Source organism: Frankliniella occidentalis, unplaced genomic scaffold (genome assembly GCF_000697945.3).
Source record: "Frankliniella occidentalis isolate FOCC.00 unplaced genomic scaffold, Focc_3.1 Scaffold32, whole genome shotgun sequence".
In the NCBI taxonomy this organism is placed as follows: domain Eukaryota; kingdom Metazoa; phylum Arthropoda; class Insecta; order Thysanoptera; family Thripidae; genus Frankliniella; species Frankliniella occidentalis.
The window spans coordinates 1,833,697-1,838,995 of record NW_026267162.1 but is presented as its reverse complement, the minus strand read 5'-3'; the positions used below and the strand labels follow the sequence as shown (position 1 = coordinate 1,838,995).

General features: G+C 48.0%; 1 protein-coding gene and 1 long non-coding RNA gene across 7 annotated transcripts in view; one reads left to right on the top strand and one right to left on the bottom strand.

Annotated features, from left to right (window-relative positions):
• Positions 1–5,299, top strand: part of LOC113206947 (serine/arginine repetitive matrix protein 1) — a 109,295-nt gene that overhangs the window by 87,730 nt on the left and 16,266 nt on the right. The gene's annotated exons all lie outside the window — the stretch shown is intronic.
• The window catches only part of LOC127749112 (uncharacterized), a 65,855-nt gene that overhangs the window by 47,288 nt on the left and 13,268 nt on the right, over positions 1–5,299 (bottom strand). Inside the window, exons 2-3 of one of the 2 annotated variants that reach the window (XR_008010972.1) lie at positions 2,764–2,924; positions 1,994–2,541 (exon numbers count right to left, since the gene is read on the bottom strand). This is a non-coding gene — a long non-coding RNA (uncharacterized LOC127749112). Of the gene's footprint in view, positions 1–1,993; positions 2,542–2,763; positions 2,925–5,299 lie in introns of those variants that run through there. The other variant, XR_008010973.1, reaches the window with a different exon arrangement.

Sequence of the window (5,299 nt, the reverse complement as noted above, 5' to 3'; positions counted from 1 at the left end):
TGTGCGAAAATATAACCCGGTGCACGGGAGCAAAAATGTGTTTTTCTGAAAATATTGCCCAGGAGCAAAAACATTTTGCACTTTATTGCCCATTGAGGGCAAATTGAAAAGGGCGAAATGAATTATGCACGGAGGCTAAATGTTTAAATCGATAAAATATTTTGCACAGGAAAGTGCGTAATACTAAAATTTAATTCAATAAAGTTTGCCAACCCTGCTTGGTAGTATGTAGTATGTATCTCACTTCCAACTGTAGTACTACTCATGTATCACACATTAAAGTGTAGTACCACACATGTTGCACTCTCAAGAGTGATATCAACTGTGACACTCCTGGTGTTGCACTTATAACTGTTGGGCTGCGTCACACTTGAGTTTCCAGAGTTCTCATCGCCAACCAGTGAGCGCCGAGCCTATGGTGGGACCACAACGGCCTGCGGTCGGCTCGGATGTCATCACATCTCTCCTTTGCCCGCCCGCGCCGCGCCGTACGCAGCGCCCCTGTCATGTTTCTTCGCAGCTTGAAAAGAGACATGCAGGGAACCTGGGCGGGGCGGAGGGGGAGTGCACTCTAAAAAATAATACAGAATTCTGTATCAAATTTGATACAGAATCCTGTATCAGGCTCTTGTGATATGGAAACATGTAACATGGGTACAAAATTCTGTAATCTGATCAAAATGTTACAAAATTCCGCAAATGTTACTAATTTCTGTAACAGATACAAGATCAAGTAACGTTGTATACAATTTTCTGTATCCCTGGATACAGAATTATGGAACTTCGTTGGCACGGTCTCCGGGAGCCGCGGTGGCATAACACCGGGTTCGAGCGCACCTCTCCTCAGGTAGCCTGGGTGGCCGCGCGGGTAAAGGCGCGACTTCCTAATCCAAGGATCTGGGGTTCAACTCCCGGTGCGGCAAGGTACATTACTTGAAATGAAATCGAAGGAGTTAAGTCCCCTAGAAAAAAAGAAGAGTGGGAAAGGGAGGAAGAGTAACAAAATTCAGAATTACAATTTTAAAATTCCAAAGATGTTCTGTATCACATGATACAGATTTTCGTATCCATGTTACAGATTAAAATCTGTATCAAAAATGATACAAAATTCTGTAACATGTGATATGTAAATTACTGCGTAACAATGTTACAGAATTTTGTACTGATTTTTTTTAGAGTGTGTGGTACGGTAAGATGGTTTCGCCACTCTCTGCGGATTTCGTTTTCCACCGTGCCAGCCCGCATGTCACCTCCTGCAACGCAACTACTTGACTTGGAGTCGAGGAAGTATACTCCTCTTTACCAACTCTGAAAGAAAAAGTCTCAAAAATGTTGTTTTTAAACCGACATTTTTGTCGCTGATAACTGAATTGAAATTGTTTAACCTGCACTACAAAATTTTACAAGCTCCTCTCCACAAATAGCGTTTTGAAATGAAGGGAATCAGGAAGTCATCTTTTTGCCACGACGTCAGGTCGCGCGGCCGCGAGCTCCGCCCCCTTCAGGCGCTCCAATGGGGCACAGCAAATTTCAGTGGCTCGTGTATAGTATGTAAGACTTTCTAATGAACATCGGAAGCCTGTTGCATGCAGCAACGGTACAGCGGCGGCAGCCGACCTGACCTACCCCATCGGGGCCCCCCCGCACCCCGCCGGGGCCCGCTGAGGTACCCGAGGAGGTACCCGAGGAGGTACCCCTGCCGTGGCCTGTCGGGGTCAGCGCAGCAATTAACGGTCTTTAGCGCGGGGCTCTTTTGCCACGGTATATTACCAATGGAGCCCTGGCGAGGCCCCGCGCCTGCGACCTTTTGCGTTGGAAAAGGAGTAACTTGAGATACCTTAACCGCCCAGTGATGAAATTATCTATGCAATTGAACATCTATTCACAGTGAAAACATGTTGTAGGTTTTACGGGAAAATTTTTCTTGACGCGTGTCGTAAAATTACAATTAAAAATTGTAAAATTACAAGCACTTGGAATTTATCGACGTGAAAGTTTGGGGTGCCATAAATTTACAACAAATATGAATTACAAAATACATCGTAAATTTAGGTCGACATTTTTCACAGTGTTTAACTTGTCTCCACAATTGTTTGACACACTTAACAGCGACGCGACCATCTCTCGCCATCTGTTTACAATGGGAGAACAGGTGTCAACAACAATGTGGAGCAACTAAGCACAACCTTGCATGGAATAGAAACTGCATATTTTCTTGTACTTCCAGTTTTGTTGGAAAACTCAATTTCTCGCAACGAGCAAGAAAATTGGCCGCCGTTAACCTCATCCTCGCGAAAGCGTACCGCACCGCTACCGGGGCACAGCCCGCGCACAGCCCGGGCACAGCTCCAGGAGTTCCAGAGCAACCTCAGTGTGACGCGAGGAGAGGGGCCCCGGTGCGGCCGTTAAGGTGGGACGGTGCGCGACATACCGCAGGGCAAGGTCGCTTTTGTGGTCTCCAACCTCATGCCTCTGGTTTCGGTCGGTCTCATCCGCAAGTAGGTTAGACTATTCGAGGCCTTTTACTAGAAGGGCCTGCGCCTGGAATGGCATCAAGCGTATCTCACAGGAGAGACTTTCAGAAAACCCCGCTAAAACATCTAAAATGAAACAGCTCTTAAGAAATGTAATGTCCTGTAATGTCGCTATCTTAGATTGTATTTCGAATTAAAGGGTTGTTTGAAAAATTGGTTTAATTAACAATTTTTAGGGTTGGAGGGTTTTCCTTGTATTCAAAACTTGAGTCACCACTGCACTTCCTACCGTGTGCGTGATGCGGCGAGGAAAGCCGAGGCGTCCAGGACGTCGAGGTGTTCCTGGTTCAGCGCGGGGTCCAGCACGCCCGACCGCGGCACCGGATATCAGTATCGCCATAGCATTCGTGCATCACGCTCACGAAGGGCGCTATCTCTGACGGCGAGCCGCTGAAAGAAAAGAAATTCTCACACCACGCGGACGTACTCTTATACGTTGAACGTTTTGGTATGTTTGCCCAACAAGGGAAATTTTGTGAAAGTAACATTATATGATTTTCACTTCTAGTTTGCATTTTATTCTGTTTTCCGCCCGTTGTTTTGTCTTTCAAATTATAACTATTTACTACCTCTATTTGGAATGTGATAAGTCCCTGAGACATGATTCTCTATAATTTTAAAATTAAAATAACGTCCGTCACCATCGTTGCCTTTCTGTGCAAAAAAAAAATGTAAACAGTGTTCCTAATAGCCCCGATGTATCAGTGCACGGCCTGACCCCATGTTTCTCTCTGCTTGCAGGTGAGCGCCTCTTACCCACACACACGGGGAACCCGGCCCCGGCCTTCCCATGCATGCGTGAGTAGCCCGCTGACATCAGCAACTCAAATTGTGCAGATCGCCTATCTTGTCTCGCAAGAAGTATCTCCAAAGTAAACAATAGCACGTTCTTACTGCAGAAGAGGAAAGTGACCCCTCGTCGAAACTTTATAAAACCAACATTACATTTTGCACAGCATATGTGTGTACTTCATTATTATGTAGAACATTTCCACACAATTTTTTCTTTATTTTTTTATATATATTTTTTTTGTCTGAGTACATGTAAATCAATGGCTGTGTCGGGATGGGACGGGATGCGCCTCGGCCTCAGGCGCCGCGACGTCGGCCGTCGCTCCGCCGCGCTCCGTGTGCCGCCTCCTTTCACCGCGACATTCTAAGTCTATTTCTTACAACACAACAACAACAACAACAACAACAACAACAACAACAACAACAACAACAACAAGGTTTTCTGTTTACTGCGCCATAAATCGGCCGACGCCTTGCTCACGCACGGATACCGACCGGCTGATCGGAGCGAACCTAATCCCTTGGGCTGCCATGCCTAGTCGCTCTCACACCTCCAACGAGGAGCCCCCCAAGAGCAGAGGCCCCAGGGGGAGCCAAGGGCCGCGCGGCCACTTTCACTATCCCTTTAACGCGCCCGGGCCCGGGCCGGGGCGGGCTTGCGTACCATAACACCATTCTCGCGCCTTGTTCAGGAAGCGGCAGCCTCTCTCGGTATGTTCCACCCCGCGGCGCGAATAAGGTGTTTTCCGATCCGCCCCGATCGGCTGGGGAAATATTGCACGACGGAGCGGGCGGGAGGGGAGAGTGAGAGAGGCGAACTTTTACATCGTAGGAGAGGAGATAGAGAGACAATTTTGCACGAGGATGAGGAAGAAAATAGAGCATTGCGCCTGATGCTGCATACAGATAGCAACGCCCAGCACGGGTTGCATAAGTGTAAAAAGAGAAAAAGTTTGCTTCCAAACTAAAAGAAAATTTATTCGTGTAGCCTTAAAGGAAAAATTTACAATGAATTGAGAGTTTTGCTCATTTTCTTACTATCTTTATTTTTAAATAATTATTATTGTGTCTGACTACCTCGAGGCACCCCTTTTGTCGGCGCTCGTCTTGAGAGTAGGCTGCTGAAACATTTAAACATTTAGGCGGACCCAGCCAGCCGTGCTCGGCACTTTGCCCCCTTTTTTCACTTTTCTTCACTTTTCTTCTTCACCTGACGCGCGCGGCGGCGCCTCGGGCGGGTGTGCGCGGCGCGGCGCCTAACAGCAGGCCTTTGCCCATCGGAGCACGTCGCGCCCAGCGCGCTATGGTGGTGGTGGGAGGTAAAGGTGAGGGGCAGATGTTTTGTGGATGTCGCAAGCTTAGTGCACTCGCGCCGCGCCTACAGGCCAGAGGCTGATCAGTGTGCACCGCCGCCGCCGGAGGGGTGGCAAACATACTGCTCATAGATAAGGGATCGTCCAGAAAGTACGTCCGTTTTCTTAAATATTTATTCGGCACATTACGGGAGCTCGTCGCCTGCGAGACTCGGGATAGGCCACCCGCAACACACGCATGCGCTGTAGCCCAGATATTGCCTTCCTACCAGGCGCCTTGCGGGCGTGCATGGGATGAAAACTTTACACTCTAAACGCCGCCGTGGCTTGCCAAGAACATTTTGGCACTCCCTTTTGATTGCCAAATCCGCAACGGAAAGTGACGGGCCGTGGCCGTACTTTATGGACGATCCCCCAATCGCAGGCAAAGGCTCAAAATAAAGACAGTTATTAATGACGTGAGCACGGAAAAGTGAAACCACCCCTACCAAACGACGGCAAAGCAGACGCACATGCGCAGGACGAACTGGACAACTTTCCAGATACAACTGGGAGCTTCACGGGAAAATATTGACTGTGTAAAAAAAAAACAGGACGATATATTCAAGTATGCATGCAGCTCATGAGCTATTAGCGTTTAACTATTAGTGCGCGAGGGAA